General features: G+C 40.9%; 2 pseudogenes; one reads left to right on the top strand and one right to left on the bottom strand.

Moving 5' to 3' along the window:
- Positions 1–4,599: 4,599 nt before the first annotated feature.
- LOC140855246 (mediator of RNA polymerase II transcription subunit 15a-like) lies at positions 4,600–10,433 on the bottom strand (annotated as a pseudogene).
- A 36-nt stretch (positions 10,434–10,469) lies between these two features.
- The window catches only part of LOC140855247 (mediator of RNA polymerase II transcription subunit 15a-like), a 31,635-nt pseudogene continuing 17,330 nt past the window's right edge, over positions 10,470–24,774 (top strand).

Here is a 24,774-nt window from a genome sequence, read left to right on the forward strand (position 1 = left end):
CTTCTACCCCAGTTTTATGAAGTGTGCCATTTCTTTATTTTGACTTTTAAGATGAGAGTTGTTAGGATGTGATGTCTCGAGATTCAATCCATATTGAGCTCACAATGAGGTCCGTGATGAAAAATGGAGTCCAACGAGATCAAGATCATCCCAAATGGAGTCCGGACGGTCAAAATACGTGCGATTGAAGATGGTACGGAACCCAGAGGGCGAAGGACCGCCAGCGGGCCGGTGGAGCGGCGGCAGCGTAGTCGCACGCGGCCCAAGTGCGGCAGTGCATGATGGGTGCACAGGGCGCGGCCCAGCGTGCGGCGCTCGACCCAGGCTCGGGCGTGCGGGGCACCCCCAGGCCCAGGTGCGTGGTGCAAGCGCGGCCCAGGCCCACACGGGGCCGGCCCAAGCCCAGGCGCCCGCTGGGAGCCCATTTGCCTAGTCCACCATGGGTTTGTCGTAGTCCATGGCATTGTTCCATGGACCAGCGCACAATCGGAGGGCGTGGGTTGATTCTGGTTTTGATCCGACAGCTCAGGAGTTTTTATTACTTGATTTGAGCCTGATTAGGACTCCTAAACCTAATCTAACACATTTTTAAGGCCTTTAAAAGGCCTGATGCGTGGAACAGAAGATTGTGGTGGCCTGGTGGTCTCGTGGTGCGGACGGCTTCATATGGAAATTCGAGAAGAGAACCCATGGAGAGAGAGAGAGGCTGAGGCACTGAGAGGAGAAAGAGCAGGGAGGCTCTTGGACAGTGGATAGCGATCACTTCAGAAGTTAGGAGAGTCTTCCTAAAGAGAGAGTTTTTATGAGGAGAAACTTCTTATGAGGGAGAAATTGGATGTACGAGAGTTGAGGGTGAGATCTCCTCTTGTAAAATTTTTTTTTCTCATAGTGAAGTTTGCATGCCCTGTGGAGGCGAGCCCTTTTTTGGCTGATACACATAATTGATTGTTTTCTATTTTATTTCTTCTTTCTCCCTGCTGCAACGTGCGGTACCGAAAAAGTTCTAAGAGATGGTGTCCTGGCCAGACATCCACCCAACAAGTGGTATCAGAGTGAGGCAGTACAGGATGTAGATTATAGCAGTGGTGAGCAAGATTGAAGATGGAGAAGACAGGATCAATTAAGATGGAGATCAACAAGTTTGATGGAAAGACAATTTTCCTCATGGTAGGCAAGGGTGGAGGACGTGCTCATCTAGCAAGGGTTAATTGATGCTCTCTTATGTAAAGAGAAGCCAACCACCATGGAGGTGCAGGATTGAAAATGCTACAGATGCTGGCAGTGAGTACCATCTACATGTACCTAGCGGATGAGGTGGTGATCCATGTGCTTAGCGAGACTTCTCCGACGGTGTTGTGGTCGAAGCTCGAGGAGTTGTCATGGCAGAATCTCTCACCAACACTCTTTTTTTCTGGAAGCAGTTTTACCAATTGCGGATGGCTGAGGGACAGAGCGTGCAGGAGCATCTAAGTTACTTCCAAAAGATCCTCACCGACCTCCTCAGCATTGGTGAGAATGTTGAGGAGAAGATCAGGGTGCTAGTTTTGCTGGCATCACTTTCTCCTTCGTATGAGTCCTTGGTGATGCTTTTCTAATGGAGAAGAGCACCATCAAGATGGACAAGGTTACTACGGTGATACTCCAGAATGAGGTTCTCAGGAGGGAGAACCGCTTCGAGCTCAGGTGACGGTAGCTCAGCTTTGGTGGCTTCTGAAGAAGTAGGAGCGATAGACAGAGCGATAGGAGATCGCGATGAGGACGGTCCAAGTCCAGGAGGGACTTGAGTAAAATTAGGTGTTACCGGTGTGACGAGTTGGGGCATCTAGCCAGAGATTGCTCTCAACTCAAAAATCAGACGATGACTGCTGTAGCGATGGCCAGTAGCGATTCAGAGAGAGATGTCCTAGAGATATCTGATGAGGTATCTATTTCTTTCCAATAGTGGATATTAGATTCTGCATGCACCCATCATGTATGTTGCAGAGAAAAGCAGTTTGACTCTCTAGAGAGCAGTGAGGGCACTGTTTATCTGTCGGATGGATCGAGCTGTGCGGTCAGAGGCATCGGGATGGTCAGCTGGAGGACATATGATGGTGCAGTGAGGAGATTGGGGAGGTCCGATACATACCTGATTTCAAATGAAATCTTATCTCACTGAGTAGACTGAATTTGAGAGCTACAGGATGGTAGCTGGTGGAGGAATCCTGAAGGTGCTATGCGGCGATAGGATTGTACTGGAGGAAAAGAAGGGAGGAGAGGATATTATTACCTGATAGGGAGCTCAATGCGAGGTGGAACTTCAGGAGCCAAGTAGAGCCCAGAGCGAGGTAGAGCTCCAGATGGAGGTGGATCGGGCATGAGACAGGAGACTCGAGAGGATGAGAGGCGACGTCACAAGGTGAGATTCTTATTACCGCAGGATGATGCCCTGAGTAGATCTTAGGTCAGGAGGAGCACAGCATATGACGGAGATGAGATCGAGCGGCCTGGCTCAACTCTCATATTTTTCCATCCATGATTAGTAGGTGAATGCCCCAGGGCATGGGGGCGAGGAGATTCAGAAGCTCATATCGAGTCGAGGTGGAGATTATTAGAATTTGATATCTTGAGATTCAGTCCATATTGAGCCCACAGAGGTCTACGATGAAAAATGAAGTCCAACGAGATCAAGATCACCCCAAACGGAGTCCGAACGGTCAAGATATGCATGATTGAAGATGGCACAGAATTCAAAGCGATGGAGGACCGCCAGCGGCTGACGGTGGAGCAGCGGCGGTGCGGTAGCATGTGGCAGGGTGCGGCCCAGCACGCGATGCCTGGCCCAGGCCAGGCGCTCGGCACCGGCCCAGGCGCGGGCGTGGGCCGGCCCAGGCCCACGCACGGGCCAGCCTAGGCCTAGGCGCCCACTGGGAGCCCATTTGCCCGGTCCATCGTGGATCGGCGGTGCACATAGAGGTCTGTGGACTGCGTGGGTATTTTTCACACATTTCTCATGGTCCACAGCACTGTTCTATGGACCGGCACATGATCGGAGGGTGTGGGTTGATTCCGGTATTGATCCGACGGCTCAAGGGTTTTTATTACTTGATTTGGGCCTGATTAGGACTCCTAAACCTAATCTAACACGTTTTTAAGGCCTTTAAAAGGCCTGATGCATGGAACAGAGGATTGTGGTGGCCTGGTGGTCTCGTGGTGGGATGGCTTCATGTGGAAATCTGAGAAGAGAACCGTGGAGAGAGAGAGAGGCTGAGGCGCTGAGAGGAGGAGTAGGAGGCTCTTGGACAGGGACAGCGATCACTTCAAGAGTTCAAGGGGTCTTCCTAGAGATAGAGCTTTTATGAGGGAGAACTTCCTGTGAGGAGAAATTGGGTGTACGAGGGTTGAGGGTGAGATCTCCTCTTGTAAAATTTCTTTTTCTCATAGTGAAGTTTGCATGCCCCGTGGAGGCGAATCCTTTTTTGGCTGATCCACGTAATTGATTATTTTCTGTTTTATTTCTTCTTTCTTCCTGCTGTAACGTGTGGTACCGGAAAGATCCTGAAAGGTGGTGTCCTGGCCAGACATCCACCTAACAAGAGTTTTTTTTTCTCTCTCTCTCTCTCTCTTTTCAGAAAAAAAGCTGGACTATCATTATCCCCATACTTTATATGAAACTTTCTTGACTAATCATGCCTTTCGAGTGCTCATCCTCATATTCTTTTTCCCCTCTTTTTATGGTAGACAGTTATATTCAACTGTGTGGGCAATAGAATCATGTAAAAGAAAATGGAACTCTATCTGCTGGTCCAGAGAGTCGAGCTGTAACACAAGAACAAGAGCTGCATGTGCTCGTTGTCACCCACTTTAGTTTCCAAATCCCAATTCTGAGGATTTTTATCTTAAATGTAGAATTCAGATTAAAATAAATAAATAAATAAATCTTGGTATCATGTTAGTGAAGCCCACATACGAATTGGTCTGAATTAGATCATACCGAATATTCTCCTACTTGTCCCAACAAAACACAATCATTTTTGTTTTAACAATTTAAAAGCATTTCAAAAATCTTTTAATAAAATTTATCTGGGCTTGCGAATTAAAAAATTGGCATGGGATCCACATTTGAAAAAATTAATTCCTCTATAAATCATAGAATATATTATGTATCTTCTTATAAAATAATCACCGTATGAATCATAGTAGTAAACATATTATCAATCAGCAACCTTCTATCAATGTATTACAATATTAAAGTACTTCATTGTGAATGTAATCAATGTATATCCTATCATCATAGTAATCTGCAACTGTCTAAAAGCATGCTATGGACATTATGCATAATTATTAGGTAAACGGAAGATGGAGCATGCTAAGCAACAGGAAATGGAGAGAAAAAAAAAAGGAACAGTTACATCTCAGGTTGAGGCTGCATTTGCCATCAAGCGAATGATAGCCAAATTATGCAAATATAGTGCATCCAAGAAGCAGCTGCAAATGTATTTTCCACTTTTGTCACGTCTAGTCTTGTTCCCTCGTAATGGTTGGATCATTGATGTTTCCATAAAAAATTTGATGGTTAACGGGTAGCTTTATTTTTAACGTTACTCAAACTGCATTACTTCCTGTGGACGATCAATGATGATGAATAATGTATATCATGCCTATCAGAATTATCAGAAGACAGCCTTATTTCTCCATAGCCTCAATGATGTGTTTTGTGGTGGCAAGAGAACAGGATTGCCTTGACAAATAAGCACATAAATGTAAGTTTTTACATCCCACCTTGATTCATCTGGAAGCTTGCCTAAGAGAACAGGGGAACACTTCGGATAGTTTGCAGGGATGAACAACCTCAGAAGCAAAATCGGACTCACCATATGTAATGAAGCGAATTGCGACATCAAACTTGGACTGAAAGCCACTGCAGTGAAAGAACATTTGATGACTGTTCCTTCTCCATCAGATGCAGTAGCAACTGAATCAGCATCCTCTTCACTTATGTTGACTATTGTAATAATGAGCTGCTGATTTATCTCCCTAATCTCTTCTTCCAGTAGAGCATGGTTTACCTGCAATCAGATGTATCCATTCAGTAATGTTGAGATTTTTGATGCCCTAACCAGATCCCGGGGGGGTGGCTATAATAAAGCATTATCTACAAGATATTCAACACTGGTAATTATGCATAATTCCGTCCAGAAATGATGTGTGCTGATTTTGATATTATCAGAAACATCTGGAATTCCTCTTTCACTACTAAAATTTTCAACCATTCAAAATCTTTCTTGTCCATTTTTTCTTGTTATTTATAAACAGAGACGTATCACACCTCCGACCAATATTGACAACAGAACTCTCAATACACAAATTGCCCATAAATGCCCAATACCTATGACTCCTGGTGGAGTCAACTGAATGAGGAAATTCCATGCATAATGACAAGTTCAGCCTTTTGGAACAATTCAAGTAAAGGCAAAAATCCAGAACTTGGAAAAAGCAAACTCACAAAAAGCTAAGAAAGAGAATGGATAACTAAAATGCAGAAATTAAAAAAAAAATAGCACATAATTTTGGTATATCTATTCATGCAAGACATATGCACTATTATTAGCTATTCTTAATCGAATAGATTATGATCAACAGTATGGATCTCTGGTTTGGATAGCCCATCATTGTTTTTCTAAACTAAGCCTTTTACCAAACATATAAAATTTAATGTGTGATCCAATTAATATTACACATATACAGATTACTATTGTATGATTGTCGGTTTGACTTGCATTGTTAAATTGAAGAGTGGTTAAACTTCATCATGCTTGAGAAACACTATACCAAAAGTAGATGTTTCCAGACTTTAAAACTACAAACTCTATAAATTTTAAATTTTGTATATAAGCACACTTCTTCATGACACGAAGCCGATAGAAAAGCTTATTACCAGACTTTAAAATTACAAAGTATCATCAAAGCCACATTAAAGAAAATGTATACACAAAGAACTCAATAAAACAAACTGAATAACTGTCAGACTCAAGAAATAATCTGGATAATATGTACCTCAATTTTCTGCCTCTCGACACCAGATGTTGCAGGTGACTCCAACTCAGATGTATCAAAACCAAAAGATTGCTTGGTGCTATCATTTACACTGCCAGCCAATGACATATTATTCAAGGGCATAGAATTTGTGTTATGCTTCATTTTCTTTGCTGTAGAGATTCCATCTTGTGACTTGAAGTTTCTAGCTTGCTGACGGCACTTGGTCATGGCAACTAAATCTTCACCAACAGCAGCCCTAGAACCATTGCCGGGTGCTGAACCTGCTATTCTGTCAATCATGCTAACAACATATCCAATTTCACTAATGGCAGAGCTCAGAGCCTTTGGAGATGATGACTTTACCTGAAAGAGTTCCACGAGTGTTAGGGTATTTCTGAGTCTTGAACTCTAGAAAATACACTGCATCGTGCATGCCCACTACCAAAGATTGGAACGAAGAGATGTTAAATTATCTTTAATAAGATCAGATGTAACCAAAAATATCTGGATCAGGAGCATGCAAAGATATGTCCTTGATCCAGAATGATCAAAGCAAGACTGGATTGATTCAATGGTGATGAGTGCAATTTTCTCTCATATTTGCACCCAAAACAATAATCTAACGAAACTTACATAAATGGATCAATTTCTGTAATGTTCTTTGGGTTACCATATAACCTATCATTGCCAATATTTGGTTTAATTACATTCATTTTCTTTAAATAGAACTTTTAACACTAAAAAGATATTTAAATGTCAATACCGTTATATTGTCGTCCTACAAGAAACAAATGTGGCACAAATTTTCAAAAATTTAAATGATAAGAATCTAACATTAATTTCATTAACCTGATATTACTCAATAATAACATCAGAAAAGAGTTGAACTGCTAGATGTATATTATCGACGCATCCATTTAGTAAAGTCACTAAGAAGCCCAAACTCTACCTTAATTTCAATGAATTGCAAGAATGTAAGCAGGAATTCTACAATGAACTTGTATTTTTGAAAAATTATATGATTTCATATTATTGTCTTTCTTTAGCATGGCATATAAGATCATGGATTCGAATATTAGCAGAAAGGGACAGTACCACTGGTACCATACAGCTCCAGCACGAACATGGGATTGGGACAGCCCCTGGGTCATGTATTGTTGCTTCACGTTCATGGAATTAGCACTGAACAGGGTTTTGTGCACCATATAAGTGAGATATGTGCTTTATTGGGCCCAAATAACCATTTTACTCTGGGTCCACCTTAAATCTGGTACGTGATTAAACAGTTTGTAATACCCGATTTTAAAATCATCAAGCCCACCCATGTTTGGCCCATCAGGCCCACAGCAAAAAAAAAAAAAACGAAGAAGAAGACTCCCGTTGGGAGTCTTCTTCCACCGATCCCCCGGAAAAGAGAAGTCGAATCCGGGAAGGATTCGGCCTCCCCTCCGCCCTATAAGATCCCCTCTCTCCTCTAAGACTGGACACGGCGAACACCGACGAACACCGGCGATTTTCCGCTCTCTTCCCCGTTGAAGCCACGGCCTCCTATTCTTGTGCTCGCCGGAAAACAGAGGCCGGAGACACCGCCGGAACTCAGGTAAGGCTCCAACCTTTCTTCCTCTCCCTCTTCCCTTTCCCCTCTGGCACCAAACATCATTGCCGGCCGCCGATTTGCTGGAAATCTAGAAGAAAAGGATGCCCTGTTTTCCCCTGTTCGGCCGAGCCAGTTTATCCCTTTTCCGACCACCGACGCCATCGTTTGCGGCATCTCACCCTTAGGTTTGGACCCCCACCCCTCTATCTGTCTTTTCCCAAAGTCATGGCCGCCGGTGATCGGCCAATGACCGGAGAAATCCATGGAAAGGAGGCGGTCCCCTGTTTTTCTTTTTTTTTTCTAAATCTCCCGCCGGTCGAGCCTCACCGCCGGCGTTCTCTTGCTCCCTGCTGTCGGCCGCCTCTGCCGGACCATCGGCCGTGCCGCTGCAGCCCGCCGGACCACGGGTGACGCCCCTCTGGTCCCTCCCGTTCGGCCAAAGAAAAGGAAAGAAGGTAGGAAAAAAAAAAAAAAAAAAAGAGAGAGAGAGAGAGAATTTTCTGTCTCCCCCTCTTTCTCTCTCTCCTCCTTTCTCTCTCTAAGAAAGACTTGTAGATCATGTATCGGGTCATTTTTTTCTCTTTTAGGGATCTATGATCTGAATTGATTTAATGCCCGAGTGGTTTATCAGACTGATCACCTAGTCAATCACTTTTTTATTATTTAGTTTATTAAATTTATAAAATAAAAATTAATTATAATTTAATATTTTAAATAGAAATATCTAATTCATTTAAGGAAGATTAAAGATTAAAAAAAATTAAAGATTTAGGACGATCGAGGTAAATGGATCTTATGCTCCTTATTTATTTTAAATAATCATATTTTTTTCATACAAAAAATTATTACTGAAATCATATTTTTTTTTATAAAATAAGAATCAACATATGTGATATGAAAAAGCATGTTTTGTTATAAGCATTGATTCCATGAATATATTTTATTAAAATAGCATGATTATGAAGTATGAATTTTATTATTTTTTGATCTATTTATGTATGTTTTAAGAAAAGATATAAAGATTTCAAAGGCTCTCAGATAGCTATGAATGAATCCTTTCGAGAAGGTCGACATTCGAAGCTAGTATCCATAAAAACATAGGTCCTGCCAGTGGGTATAAAATTGGCATACGAAATATGAACTTGTCGATTAAGAACACTGGTTTGTCACGGATATAAAGTGACCATAGCACGAATATCTATCAGCAAGATTTAGAAACATGACATGAATATATAACAAGAATGATTTACAAATCATGTTTATGAAATGTTCATGATTTATATATGCATGATTGGTTTATGACTTGTTTTATTATATATTTTATGAAATATTTTATTTTATATTATTTATTATTTTTTAAATAAAGAATTATCATGAAAAATTTATGCTTGATTTGGTAAGAAAGCACAGGTTCTACTTACTAGATTAGTATAGCTCATATTTTTTTATTTTTTTTCTTTACAGAGGAATAAGATTAGGATCGGCAAAAAAAATGCAGGCTTAGAGATCTATGAAACAAGCTTGAAAATTTTGTTTTGAGAATTTAGTTTATTTTATGATAATGGGCTTGTAGTTATTTATTTATGAATTTTGAGACTTGAGTTGATATTTTTTTTCGGATTTAGATGTTCTGAACCAGTTTTGATTTAATTATTTGATGAATAATGAAATTAAATTTTTTATTTGTTGAATTTTAGCTGATTATGATTGATTGGCTTCGTATTATCGAGAGCTCATCCGTTGATAGTATGGCTGTGTCATGTCTTAAATTTGGGGTGTGACACACTTGACCTCTTACAGAGGAAGTAGATGTGATGCAACTTGATTAGTTCATATTTCTGTATAAGATAACATGGAAAGAAACAACAGTAAAAAGATGACCAACCACTTTAATTAAGCGCTCTAGAGGCCATTCTGATGTACTCATTTTGTCAGGAGCTATGATTACCATCTAGACTGGAGCTTTCTTCTAGAATGGATGAGGCTGATATGCCAGGTGTACCAACAGCCAGTGCTTGAGGTGGTGCAAGAGCCGATTGCTGATGTCCAATGTGTTCAGCATTAATAAGCGATGAGATACCAGAAAGATGTTTGTCAGAATCCGCTGGTATAGGAGATGGGGCCATGGGAGTGAAAGGAGATGGAACAAAGGGTGAGCCAGCTGATTGCGGAGGGGTTCCACCTTTTACTTGAGAAGACAACAAACTGCGCTAATCAGCTTGAGGAGAAGCATGGTGTGAATTTTGAGGTGATAAGACTTGAAGATTTTGAGGCAAGGAAATTGGAAAAGAAGCATCAGAAGCACTTGGCTTCAGTTGTTGATGATAATACCCATGGTGCTGGCCAGCAGAGTAACATTGTTGATTGAGACCAGGTTTGATGCCTAACCCTGGTCTTACTTTTGACTTGTTGGCTTCATTTGTCTGGTGAAGCTGGGGCATTTGGTGTGCCAGCATCTGTGCTGGTTGTTGTTTTTCTTGTTGGTGCAACTGCTGCTCCAGTGATGGCTGCGACTGCATTAATTGCTGCTTTTGCTGTTGCTGAAGCACTTGTTTTGTTGCTGCAAATGGCGCTGTTGTGACTGCTGCTTCATTTGCTGAGTTTGCATCAATTGCTGTTGTTGTTCCTGCTGCTGCTGTAGTGTGTTAGAACTTGGTTGCATAAGGATAGCATTAGGTTGTAATGTATTCATAGAGCTGTTTGACAAAGCATTGGCATTGGTCCGTTGAGGTGCATTAATGGTACTTGGCACAGATCCTCCACCACCTTGTGGCATGGAACCTATAGCACCCTGCTGCAATGAATTAGATGAACTGCCTTAAGCTTCTACTACCTTTCTGATGGGGAATAACTTATGTATCTATCTTGGTGTTTTTATTGTCCACAGCATGATGCTCTCATACCGCCCACAAAGCAGCCAGAACAGTATGAAAAATTGAAAAGATTTAAGATAATGTTAGAGCGGATTTCAATGATTCTACAGATATCAAAGAGTAATATTCATACTGGTTTGAAGGAAAAACTTCCTACGTACAAGAAACTAATTGTTAATGTTCTAGCTTCCAATAAAAAGAAAATTATACCATCACAACAACAGGGCCAGCAACAATTCCAGCATCCTGGTGGACTTGCTCACTCATCCCAGGTTTCTCAGCTTCAGCAGCATGACAATCACATGAATCAGGTGCAACACATGAATTTACAAGGTTCAGCAACTTCAATGCAGCCAGCTGCTGTGACTGGCATGCAACATGTATCCACGCCTTTGCCAACCCACTTTGGTGTTCCAACAACACAGCAGAATATCACAAATGCATTACAGCCTGGTTCTATTTCGGATTCAGCTCAAGGCAGTTCATCTAATTCATTGCAGCAGGGTGCTATAGGTTCCATGCCACAAGGTGGTGGAGGATCTGTGCCAAATACCATTAATGCACCTCAACGAACCAATGCCAACGCTTTGTCAAACAGCTCTATGAATACATTACAACCTAATGCTATCCTTATGCAACCAAGTTCTAACATACTACAGCAGCAGCAGGAACAACAACAGCAATTGATGCAAACTCAGCAAATGAAGCAGCAGTCACAACAGCGCCATTTGCAGCAACAAAACAAGTGCTTCAGCAACAGCAAAAGCAGCAATTAATGCAGTCGCAGCCATCACTGGAGCAGCAGTTGCACCAACAAGAAAAACAACAACCAGCACAGATGCTGGCACACCAAATGCCCCAGCTTCACCAGACAAATGAAGCCAACGAGTCAAAAGTAAGACCTAGGTTAGGCATCAAACCTGGTCTCAATCAACAATGTTACTCTGCTGGCCAGCACCATGGGTATTATCATCAACAACTGAAGCCAAGTGCTTCTGGTGCTTCTTTTCCAATTTCCTCACCTCAAAATCTTCAAGTCTTATCACCTCAAAATTCACACCATGCTTCTCCTCAAGCTGATCAGCGCAGTTTGTTGTCTTCTCAAGTAAAAGGTGGAACCCCTCTGCAATCAGCTGGCTCACCCTTTGTTCCATCTCCTTTCACTCCCATGGCCCCATCTCCTATACTAGCGGATTCTGACAAACATCTTTCTGGTATCTCATCGCTTATTAATGCTGGACACATTGGACATCAGCAATCAGCTCTTGCACCACCTCAAGCACTGGCTGTTGGTACACCTGGCATATCAGCCTCATCCATTCTAGAAGAAAGCTCCAGTCCAGATGGTAATCAGGCTAATGCATCAAGTATAGCTCCTGACAAAATGAGTACATCAGAATGGCCTCTAGAGCACTTAATTAAAGTGGTTGGTCATCTTTTTTACTGTTGTTTCTTTCCATGTTATCTTATGCAGAAATATGTACTAATCAAGTTGCATCACATCTACTTCCTCTGAAAGGGGTCAACTGTGTCACGCTCCAAATTTAGGACATGACACGGTCATACTATGAAGAGATGGAGCTCTCGATAATACGAAGTCAATTAATCATAATTAGCTAAAATTCAATAAATAAAAGATTCAATTCTATTATTTATCAAATAATTAAACCAAAACTGGTTCAAAGCATCTAAATCCGAAAAAAATATTAACTCAAGTCTCAAGATTTATAAATAATGAACTACAAATCTATTATCATAAAATAAACTAAATTTTCAAAACAAAATTTTCAAGCTGGCTTCGTAGATCTCCAAACCTGAATTTTCTTTGCCGATCCTAACCTTATTCCTTTGTAAAGGAAAAAAAAATAAAAAGAATATGAGCTAGCTTCCTTACCGGATCAAGCATAATTTTATCATGATAATGTATTATTTAAAAAATAATAGATAATACAAAATAAAGTATTTCATAGAATATATAATAAAACAAATCATAAACCAGTCATGCATGTATAAATCATGAACATTTCATAAACATGATTTGTAAATCATTCTTGTCATATATTCATGTCATGTTTCTAAATCTTGCTGATTGATATTCGTGCTATGGTCACTTTATACCCGTGACAGGAACAGTGTTCTTAATCGACAAGTTCATATTTCGTATGCCAACTTTATATCCACTGGCAGGACCTGTGTTCTTATGGATGCTAGCTCCGAATGTCGACTTTCTTGAAGAGATTCGTTCATAGCTATCTGAGAGCCTTTGAAATTTTTATATCTTTTCTTAAAATATATATAAATAGATGAAAAAATAATAAAATTTATACTTCATAATTATGCTATTTTCATAAAACATATTCATGGAATCAATGCTTATAACAAAACATATTTTTTCATATCACATATGCTGATCCTTATTTTATGAAAAAAAATATGATTTCATTAGCAATAATTTTTTGCATGAAAAAAAATATGATTATTTGAAAATAAATAAAGAGCATAAAATCCATTTATCTCGATCGTCCTAAATCTTTAGTCTTCCTTAATTGAATCAGATATTCCTATTTAAAATATTAAATTATGATCAATTTTTATTTCATAAATTTAATAAACTAGGCACTAAATCGATTCAGGGTCATGGGTCCCTAGAAGAGAAAAAGATGGCCCAATACATGATCTACAAATCTTTCTTAAAGAGAGAAAAGAGAAGAGAGAAAATTTAGAGAGAGAAAGTAGAGAGAGAAAAGAGAGGGAAAGAGGGAGAAAGAGGGGGAGAAAGAAAATTTCTCCTCTCTTTTTTTTTCTTTTTTTTTTTTTTCTTTTTCTTCTTTTTCTTTTTTTTTTCTTTTTCCTTTTTTTTTTTCTCTTCTTCTTTTCTTCCCTTTCCTCTTCTTTGGCCGAACGGGAGGGGATCAGAGGGGCGTCGCCCGTGGTCCGGCGGGCTGCAGCGGCACGGTCGATGGTCCGGCAGCGGCGGCCGACAGCAGGGAGCAACAGAACGCCGGCGGTGAGGCTCGGCCGGCGGGAGATTTAGAAAAAAATGAAAAACAGGGGACCGCCTCCTTTCCACGGATTTCTCCGGTCATTGGCCTATCACCGGCGGCCATGACTTTCGAAAAGACAGATAGAGGGGGGGTCCAAACTAAGGTGAGATGCGCAAACGATGGATCGATGTCGAAAAGGGTGAAAGATGACTCGGCCGAACAGGGAAAAACAGGGCATCATTTTCTTCTCGATTTTCGGCAAAGTCGGCGACCGGCAATGATGTTTGGGGCCAGAGGGGAAAGGGAAGAAGGAGAGGAAGAAAGGTTGGAGCCTTACCTGAGCTCCGGCGGCATCTTCGGCCTCTGTTTTCCGGCGAGCACAAGAATAGGAGGCCGCGGCTTCAACGAGAAGAGAGCGGAAAATCGCGTGTTCGCCGTGGCCAGTCTTAGAGGAGAGGGGAGGAGATTTTATAGGGCATAGGGGAGGCCGAATCCTTCCCGGAATCGACTTCTCTTTTCTGGTGGGATCGGTGGAAGAAGACTCCCAACGGGAGTCTTCTTCTTCGTTTTTTTTTTTTTTTTTGCTGTGGGCCTGATGGGCCAAACATGGGTGGGCTTGATGATTTTAAAATCGGTTATTACAAACTGTTTAATCACATACTGCATTGCCTAGATTTGCACAAATTTCTGGAGTTGTTGTTGAGCTTTACATTTTTTTGCACAATATAAAACATGGGTCTTGCTTTGTTCAAAAGATATTGTTTATCTGACCTTTATTATTTACATCTTCTATAGATTTATATTCAATTAAAAAATTGAACCTTGCAGAAATTCACGAGTTCATCTTATACAAGGATATGAACAATCACAGTATGAGGGTTGTACAAGTTTTCCTGAGGGATGGTATTCCCCATGACCATCCTGCATTCCAGCACCCCGGATGCAGTGTGTCCTCGTTCGCATCTTGACCAGATTTAAGGTGGACCCAGAGTAAAATGGTTATTTGGGCCCAATAAAACACATATCTCACTTATATGGTGCACAAAACTCTGTTCGGTGCCAATTCCACGAACGTGAAGCAACAAGGAAGGAGGGGTGGGATGCTAACCCCCTCCTCTAATCCACCCAGGACGCCTACATGACCCAGGGGCTGTCCCAATCCCATGTTCGTGCTGGAGCTGTATGGTACCAGTGGTACTGTCCCTTTCTGCTAATATTCGAATCCATGATCTTATATGCCATGCTAAAGAAAGACAACAATATGAAATCATATAATTTTTCAAAAATACAAGTTCATTGTAGAATTCCTGCTTAGATTCTTGCAATTCATTGAAATTAAGGTAGAGTTTGGGCTTCTTAGTGACTTTACTAAATGGATGCGTCGATAATATACATCTAGTAGTTCAACTCTTTTCTGATGTTATTATTGAGTAATATCAGGTTAATGAAATTTAATGTTAGATTCTTATCATTTAAATTTTTGGAAATTTGTGCCACATTTGTTTCTTGTAGGACGACAATATAACGGTATTGACATTTAAATATCTTTTTAGTGTTAAAAGTTCTATTTAAAGAAAATGAATGTAATTAAACCAAATATTGGCAATGATAGGTTATATGGTAACCCAAAGAACATTATAGAAATTGATTCATTTATGTAAGTTTCATTAGATTATTGTTTTGGGTGCAAATATGAGAGAAAATTGCACTCATCACGATTGAATCAATCCAGTCTTGCTTTGATCATTCTGGATCAAGGATATGTCTTTGCATGCTCCTGATCCAGATATCTTTGGTAGTGGGCATGCATGATGCAGTGTATTTTCTAGAGTTCAAGACTCAGAAATACCCTAACACTCGTGGAACTCTTTCAGATAAAGTCATCATCTCCAAAGGCTCTGAGCTCTGCCATTAGTGAAATTGATATGTTGCTAGCATGATTGACAGAATAGCAGGTTCAGCACCCGCAATGGTTCTAGGGCTGCTGTTGGTGAAGATTTAGTTGCCATGACCAAGTGCCGTCAGCAAGCTAGAAACTTCATGTCACAAGATGGAATCTCTACAGAAAAGAAAATGAGTTGGAGTCAACTGCAACATCTCATGTCAAGAGGCAGAAAATTGAGGTACATATTATCCAGATTATTTCTTGAGTCTGATAGTTATTCAGTTTGTTTTATTGAGTTCTTGGTGTATACATTTCCTTTAATGTGGCTTTGATGATACTTTGTAATTTTAAAGTCTGGTAATAAGCTTTTCTATCGGCTTCATGTCATGAAGAAGTGTGCTTACATACAAAATTTAAAATTTATTGAGTTTGTAGTTTTAAAGTCTGGAAACATCTACTTTTGGTATAGTGTTTCTCAAGCATGATGAAATTTAACCTCTCTTCAATTTAACAATGCAAGTCAAACCGACAATCATACAATAGTAATCTGTATATATGTAATATTAATTAGATCACACATTAAATTTTATATGTTTGGTAAAAGGCTTAGTTTAGAAAAACAATAATGGGCTATCCATACTGTTGGTCATAATCTATTCGATTAAGAATACCTAATAATAGTGCATATGTCTTGCATGAATAGATATACCAAAATTATGTGCTATTTTTTTTAAAAATTTCTGCATTTTAGTTATCCATTCTCTTTCTTAGCTTTTTGTGAGTTTGCTTTTTCCAAGTTCTGAATTTTTGCCTTTACTTGAATTGTTCCAAAAGGCCGAACTTGTCATTATGCATGGAATTTCCTCATTCAGTTGACTCCACCAGGAGTCATAGGTATTGGGCATTTATGGGCAATTTGTGTATTGAGAGTTCTGTTGTCAATATTGGTCGGAGGTGTGATACGTCTCTGTTTATAAATAACAAGAAAAAATGGACAAGAAAGATTTTGAATGGTTGAAAATTTTAATAGTGAAAGAGGAATTCCAGATGTTTCTGATAATATCAAAATCAGCACACAGCATTTCTGGATGGAATTATGCATAATTACCAGTGTTGAATATCTTGTAGATAATGCTTTATTATAGCCATCCCCCTTGGATCTGGTCAAGGCATCAAAAATCTCAACATTACTGAATGGATACATCTGATTGCAGGTAAACCATGCTCTACTGGAAGAAGAGATTAGGGAGATAAATCAGCAGCTCATTATTACAATAGTCAACATAAGTGAAGAGGATGCTGATTCAGTTGCTGCTGCATCTGATGGAGAAGGAAGAGTCATCAAATGTTCTTTCACTGCAGTGGCTTTCAGTCCAAGTTTGAAGTCGCAATTTGCTTCATTACATATGGTGAGTCCGATTTTGCCTCTGAGGTTGTTCGTCCCTGCAAACTATCCGAAGCGTTCCCCTGTTCTCTTAGGCAAGCTTCCAGATGAATCAAGGTGGGATGTAAAAACTTACATTTATGTGTTATTTGTCAAGGCAATCCTGTTCTCTTGCCACCACAAAACACATCATTGAGGCTATGGAGAAATAAGGCTGTCTTCTGATAATTCTGATAAGCATGATATACATTATTCATCATCATTGATCGTCCACAGGAAGTAATGCAGTTTGAGTAACGTTAAAAATAAAGCTACCCATCAACCATCAAAGTTTTTATGGAAACATCAATGATCCAACCATTACGAGGGAACAAGACTAGACGTGACAAAAGTGGAAAATACATTTGCAACTGCTACTTGGATGCACTATATTTGCATAATTTGGCTATCATTCGCTTGATGGCAAATGCAGCCTCAACCTGAGATGTAACTGTTCCTTTTTTTTTCTCTCCATTTCCTGTTGCTTAGCATGCTCCATCTTCCGTTTACCTAATAATTATGCATAATGTCCATAGCATGCTTTTAGACAGTTGCAGATTACTATGATGATAGGATATACATGGATTACATTCACAATGAAAGTACTTTAATATTGTAATACATTGATAGAAGTTGTTGATTGATAATATGTTTACTACTATGATTCATACAGGCAATTATTTTATAAGAAGATACATAATATATTCTATGATTTATAGAGGAATTAATTTTTTCAAATGTGGATCCCATGCCAATTTTTTAATTCGCAAGCCCAGATAAATTTTATTAAAAGATTTTTGAAATGCTTTTAAATTGTTAAAACAAAAATGATTGTGTTTTGTTGGGACAAGTAGGAGAATGTTTCGGTATGATCTAATTCAGACCAATTGGTATGTGGGCTTCACTAACATGATACCGAGATTTATTTATTTATTTATTTTAATCTAAGTTCTACATTTAAGATAAAAATCCTCAGAATTGGAATTTGGAAACTAAAGTGGGTGACAACGAGCACATGTAGCTCTTGTTCTTGTGTTACAGCTCGACTCTCTAGACCAGCAGATAGAGTTCTATTTTCTTTTACATGATTCTATTCCCCACACAGTTGAATATAACTGTCTACCATAAAAAGAGGGGAAAAAGAATATGAGGACGAGCGCTCGAAAGGCATGATTAGTCAAGAAAGTTTCATATGAAGTATGGGGATAATGATAGTCCAGCTTTTTTTCTGAAAAGAGAGAAAGAAAAATAAAAAAAACTCTTGTTGGGTGGATGTCTGGCCAGGACACCACCTTTCAGGATCTTTCCGGTACCGCACGTTGCAGCAGGAAGAAAGAACAAATAAAATAGAAAATAATCAATTACGTGGATCAGCCAAAAAAGGATTCGCCTCCACGGGCATGCAAACTTCACTATGAGAAAAAAAAATTTTACAAGAGGAGATCTCACCCTCAACCCTCGTACATCCAATTTCTCCCTCACAGGAAGTTCTCCCTCATAAAAGCTCTCTCTCTAGGAAGACCCCCCGAACTCCTGAAGTGATCGCTGTCCGCTGTCTAAGAGCCTCTCTGCTCCTCTCAGCGCCTCAGCCTCTCTCTCTCTCCACGGGTTCTCTTCTCAGATTTCCACATGAAGCCATCCGCACCACGAGACCACTAGGCCACCACAATCCTCTGTTCCACGCATCAGGCCTTTTAAAGGCCTTAAAAATATGTTAGATTAGGTTTAGGAGTCCTAATCAGGCCCAAATCAAGTAATAAAAACCCCTGAGCCATCGGATCAACACCTTAAATCAACCCACACCCTCCGATCATGTGCGGTCCATGGAACAGTGCTGTGGACCATGAGAAATACATGGAAAATGCCCACGCGGTCCACGGACCTCTCTATGCACCGCCCGATCCACGATAGACCGGACAAACGGGCTCCCAGTGGGTGCCTAGGCCTAGGCTGGCCCATGCGTGGGCCTGGGCCGCGCCTGCGCCGCGTGCCGGGCCTGGGCCGGCCCACGCGCCCGTGCCTGGGCCTAGGTCGGGCGCTGCGCTGCACCCTGCGCATGCTACCGCACCCGCTCCGTCGGCCCACCGCTGGCGATCCTCCTCACTTTGAATTTCGTGCCATCTTCAATCACACATATCTTGACCGTCCGACTCCGTTTGGGGTGATCTTGATCTCATTGGACTTCGTTTTTCATCGCAGACCTCACTGTGGGCTCAATATGGATCGAATATTGAGATATCAAATTCTAATAATCTCTACCTCGACTTGATATTCGGCCTCCTCCTAACTCCGACAGCTTCTGAATCTCCTCGCCCCCATGCCCTGGGGCATTCACCTACTAATCATGGATGGGCAAATATGAGAGTTGAGCCAGGCCGCTCGATCTCATTTCCGTCATATGCTGTGCTCCTCTTGACCTAAGATCTACTCGGGGTATCATCCTGCGGTAATAAGAATCTCACCTTGCGATGTCGCCTCTCATCCTCTCGAGTCTCCTATCTTGTGCCCGATCCACCTCCATCTGGAGCTCTACCTCGCTCTGGGCTCTACCTGGCTCCTGAAGCTCCACCTCGCATTGAGCTCCCCATCAGGTAATAGTATCCTCTCCTCCTCTTCTTTTCCTCTAGTACAATCCTATCATCGCATAGCATCTTCAAGATTCCTCCACAGCTACCATCCTGTAGCCTCTCGAATTCAGTATACTCAATGAGTAAGATTTTGTTTGAAATCAGGTATGTATTGGACCTCCCCCAATCTCCTTACTGCACCATCATGTGTCCTCCAGCTAACCATCCCGATGCCTCTGACCGCACAGCTCGATGCATCCGACAGATAAATAGTGCCCTCACTGCTCTCTAGAGAGTCAAACTGCTCTTCTCTGCAACATACATAATGGGTGCATGCAGAATCTAATATCCACTGTTGAGAAGAAATAGATACCTCATCAGATATCTCAGAATATCTCCCTCTGAATCGCTACTGGCCATCGCTACAGCAGCCATTGTTCGATTTTTGAGTTGAGAGCAATCTCTGGCTAGATGTCCTAACTCGTCACATCGGTAACACCTGATTTTGCTCAAGTCTCTCCTGACTTGGACCGTCCTCGTCGCGATCTCCTATCGCTCTGTCTATCGCCTTCTGCTCCTTCAGAAGCCACCAAAGCTGAGCTACCGCTACCTGAGCTCGAAGCCAGATTCTCCTCCTGAGAATCTCATTCTGGAGTATCACCGTGGTGATCTTGTCCATCTTGATGGTGCTCTTCTCCATTAGAAAAGCAGTCACCAAGGACTCATCGAAGGAGAAAGCGATGCCAGCAAAACCAGCACCCTGATCTTCTCCTCAACATTCTCACCAATGTTGAGGAGGTCAGTGAGGATGTTTTGGAAGTAACTTAGATGCTCCTGCATGCTCTGTCCCTCAGCCATCCGCAACTGGTAAAACTGCTTACAGAGAAAAAGAGTGTTGGTAAGAGATTTGTCATGTACAACTCCTCAAGCTTCGACCACAGCACCGTCGGAGAAGTCTCGCTAAGCACATATATCACCACCTTATCCGCTAGGTACATGCAGATGGTACTCACCGCCAACATCTGTAGCCATTTTCAATCCTACACCTCCATGGTGGTTGGCTTCTCTTCACATAAGAGAGCATCAATGAACCCTTGCTAGATAAGCACGTCCTTCACCCTTGCCTGTCATAAAGAGAAATTGCTCTTTCCATCAAACTTGTTGATCTCCATCTTCAGTCTTGCTCACCACTGCTGTAATCTACATCCTTGTACTGCCTCACTCTGATACCACTTATTGGGTGGATGTCTGGCCAGGACACCACCTCCTAAAACTTTTCTGGTATTGCACGTTGCAGCAGGGAGAAAGAAGAAATAAAATAGAAAACAATCAATTATGTGTATTAGCCAAAATAAGTTTCGCCTCCACAGGACATGCAAACTTCACTATGAGAAAAAAAAATTTTATAAGAGGAGATCTCATCCTCAACTCTCGTACACCCAATTTCTCCCTCATAAGAAGTTCTCCCTCACAAAAACTCTCTCTTTAGGAAGACCCCCCTGAACTTCTGAAGTAATCACTGTCCGCTGTCCAAGAGCCTCCCTGCTCCTTCTCCTCTTAGTGCCTCAGTCTCTCTCTCTCTCTCCACAGGTTCTTTTCTCAGATTTTCACATGAAGCTGTCCACACCACGAGACCACCAGGCCACCACAATCCTCTGTTCCACGCATCAGGCCTTTTAAAGGCCTTAAAAATGTGTTAGATTAGGTTTGGGAGTCCTAATCAGGCTCAAATCAAGTAATAAAAACTCCTGAGCTGTTGGATCAAAACCAGAATCAACCCACACCCTCCGATCGTGCGCTGGTCCACAGAACAGTGCCATGGACCATGAGAAACCCATGGTGGACTGGGCAAACGGGCTCCCAGCGGGCGCTTGGGCCAGCCCACGCGTGGGCCTGGGCCCACCTGCACCACGCACCTGGGCCTAGGCCGTGCCCCACGTGCTCGAGCCTGGGCTGGGCACCGCACGCTAGGCCGCCCCTGTGTGCCCAACTGCACGCTGCTGCACCTGGGCCGCATGCGATTGCACTGCCGCGCTAGGCTGCGTGCGACTGCACTGCCGCCGGCCCGCCGGTGGTCCTTCGCCACTCTGGGTTCCGTACCATCTTCAATCGCACGTATCTTGACAGTCCGGACTCCATTTGGGATGATCTTGATCTCGTTGGACTCTATTTTTCATCGCGGACCTCATTGTGGGCTCAATATGGACTGAATCTTGAGACGTCACATCCTAACAACTCTCGTCTTAAAAGTCAAAATAAAGAAATGACACACTTCATGAAACTGGGGTAGAAGGGCTGGTGCATGGTGATGCTTACGTTTCCTGACTCGTATCCCTTTTAAATAGCCTCTCTCACCAACAGAAACTTCGACAACATAAGACCAGAGAATATTAGGTTACCACATATTTATTAGAGCATTATGTAAGAATCAAGGCTTTCCAAATTACACTTGGTTCATAAGCATCCCTAATACTATTTGTTGATTTTATTGCATAATCTTTCAGGTGATTCAGAAGCATGTTAATTTAATAAACTTAGGGAAAGTGTCCTACTTCCTCTGTTACACAAATTGAAAAAAAAAAAAGGATAGGGAAGCATCCTAATAGCTTTTGGTTTTTTCATAAAATGACGAGAACTGTGCAAAGAAAGTTATTTGAAATAGATTTCTCTTCAAATAGTGTATTCGTTTGATTATGGTTTCTATTCTTGAGAGGAGAAAAGGAGATTATCGGCTCAATGAAAGGCTGATATCCTGGAGGGAACCATCACTAACATGACTCCTGAGGTAGTGTGCATTTAAGCTGAGAGGTTAGTCACAAATAACTAGGATTTCCAGGTTGAACTGTGTGCTTGAATGCTAGCCCATGCGGACATCACATGGTCTAACACTAGAAACCTTATTAATCTCTTCGCCAAAGGTGTTAAGGGCCCTCATGACTAGTGACAAGGTAACATGGGTCCTCCTCATGACAAAGATGTAGATTCCTTTCTCCATTTCACAGCCAAGAGGATAGCCGAGTCCCGGCCACCTAATGTCCACATCCACCATTAACTCTCTTTCTTGGCCTCACAGTAATCACCAGTCTAACTGCCGAACCAATGGCAATCACGTGGAAGTCCTTTTGCTTTCTCTTGATATCCTCCACTGAAGGACCGTGGTCGAACAAGATCACGCCAACTGTAGCCGACAGCAGGGCATCATCTGATAAGGTAGCGCGACAGTGTCCAGATAGATTTGATCATTCTGGGAACAGGAAGAAGAAATGCTGGTGATAAACAAATGGCATCTTGGAGTTGCTGAGCAAGCTTTGCATTTTTTTCTTTTTTTGATCCACCTTCTGCAATTTCAAAATGATCACGGATTTGTCAAAGGAACAGAGTAGACTTACAAAGTTGTCCAAATGTTTGAATGGATGAGGAGCTTTTTAGAAGGACTTGTCTTTTACTTGTTTTCTTAAACAAAGAAAGATCCAACTATAGAAGTTTTATCCCTTTATAACCTCTTTTGCATATATATTACTCTTTGCAACAAACCATGAACCACTAGATTTGATCATCCATGATTTTATTTTGATTCATCTGTATATTGGTTTAACCATGACTTGATTAGATTATTTTGATTTGGACCAATCATGATGTTGGACTATGTTACCTGATCAATTTAGATTGTACCTTATGAATTCTCTCTCTTCTGACTTTCTCTCTCTCTACTTGATTTATGAACTCAATGAAGGAATCTCGACCCTATCACTTTGAAAATTGGATTTGGTATGATAGCCAAATTTTGGACCATCTATGTCCTAATTGGATTTTGACCAGATGAAATTAGATGACCGGATCAATCTAGACTATAGATGCGGGTATCCATCAATTCTATCTTTCTTAATTATTCATATCCTTTCTAATTATTGAAATTTATCCTGTATAGGGTTGTGGATGTTTGATTATGGGATATCACAATATGATCTGTGAACAAAAGATTTTGGAAGAAAATTTTTAGAATTATGTAGATTTATTGAAATACGTATGAGATAAATAAGCTTCACTTTTTTTAGATTTATCGATAAATTATAATCTATTTTTCTGACATGATTTAAAAAATGATGCATGAATTTGATGAATGATATTTTATTATTAAAAAAATATTATTTTGAAATGTTACGATGAGACATGATTGAATGCATTGATTTTATTATGCATTACATTGATTGATTTCGATACCACATGATTATATGTATTTCTATCAAATTAGAATAAGAAACATGAATTATGAAGAATTTTAGTTCAAGAATGATATGGACTGACAACTTGACTATGTAAAGGATCCCATCAATGGAGGCAAATACATTGGTAATTGATTTATCTTGAGAATTTATATCATCGCAAGATCAGCGACAAACTGTCAGCGAGACCAGCGGTTCCAAAAAACTTTACTGCTAGATGATTCGCAGTCCATCGCAAGATGATACATGGTGTTATTGAAGTGAAATTTGAGTGCAGGGGTAAAATGATAATTTTAAAATTTTTTCAAAATTACTATTTTACAGTAAAAATTATTAATTAATCTAATTAATTAACATGTATAAACCCTACACAAGATCTAAATATGATATATATAGCATGCATTTAAATTTGAAATTCAAACTTCTACATAAATATTTTACTGTTATGTGTTCAGAACACATTACCTTTGTGCGGATAGTCGATCGCCGTAATCTGATCACTGTCGGAAGGTCTGATCATTGCAACACAGCCACACAATATGTCTGACCTCTGTGGATCGTCCACATGAAGCTCTCGGTCTGATCGGCTCCTCATGAATGCTAGTTCGTGGCTGAACCCTTTTGACGGTCGATGTTGATCGAACTCCTTCGATCTTGATCTGTCGACTCTTTGGATGCTCTGGATCATCAGCAGAGGTGCTTGAGAGGTTGATGAATCTCTCCTGAGATCTGGTGGGCTCACGACACTCATAGCTCACTTTCTCACTTTCCAAACCCTAGGCAGAAATCCTAGGGTATTCTCAAAAAAGCCTGTGCCTCTTTCTGTTTCTTTTCTTTTCTCTTCTTTTTCTTTCTTTTCTCACGCACGAGACTTTTCTCACGCACCCTTTTTCTCTCTAATCATATTAGCGTACAAAATAAAGGGTAGGCAAGAGATTTGTTATCCATTCAAATTCAAACATCTTTTGAATTTGAATGGCCAACCAATCTCATCCTTATCCATTCAAAATGGTGCACAAAGAAGGGGTGTGGGATGGCTTCTGCATGGGAGAAAATTTATAGAACTCATTTCTCGTGAATTCAAATGGCGCATGTGAAGTGAGGTGGCGCAAGGAGATTAGTCAAGGTGGTTTGAAATCCAATTGAACCAACCTTATTTAAAATAGGTTAGACACAATTAAACTAAATTAAACCAACACAATTA

Source organism: Elaeis guineensis, chromosome 2 (genome assembly GCF_000442705.2).
Source record: "Elaeis guineensis isolate ETL-2024a chromosome 2, EG11, whole genome shotgun sequence".
Classification (NCBI taxonomy): Eukaryota; Viridiplantae; Streptophyta; class Magnoliopsida; order Arecales; family Arecaceae; genus Elaeis; species Elaeis guineensis.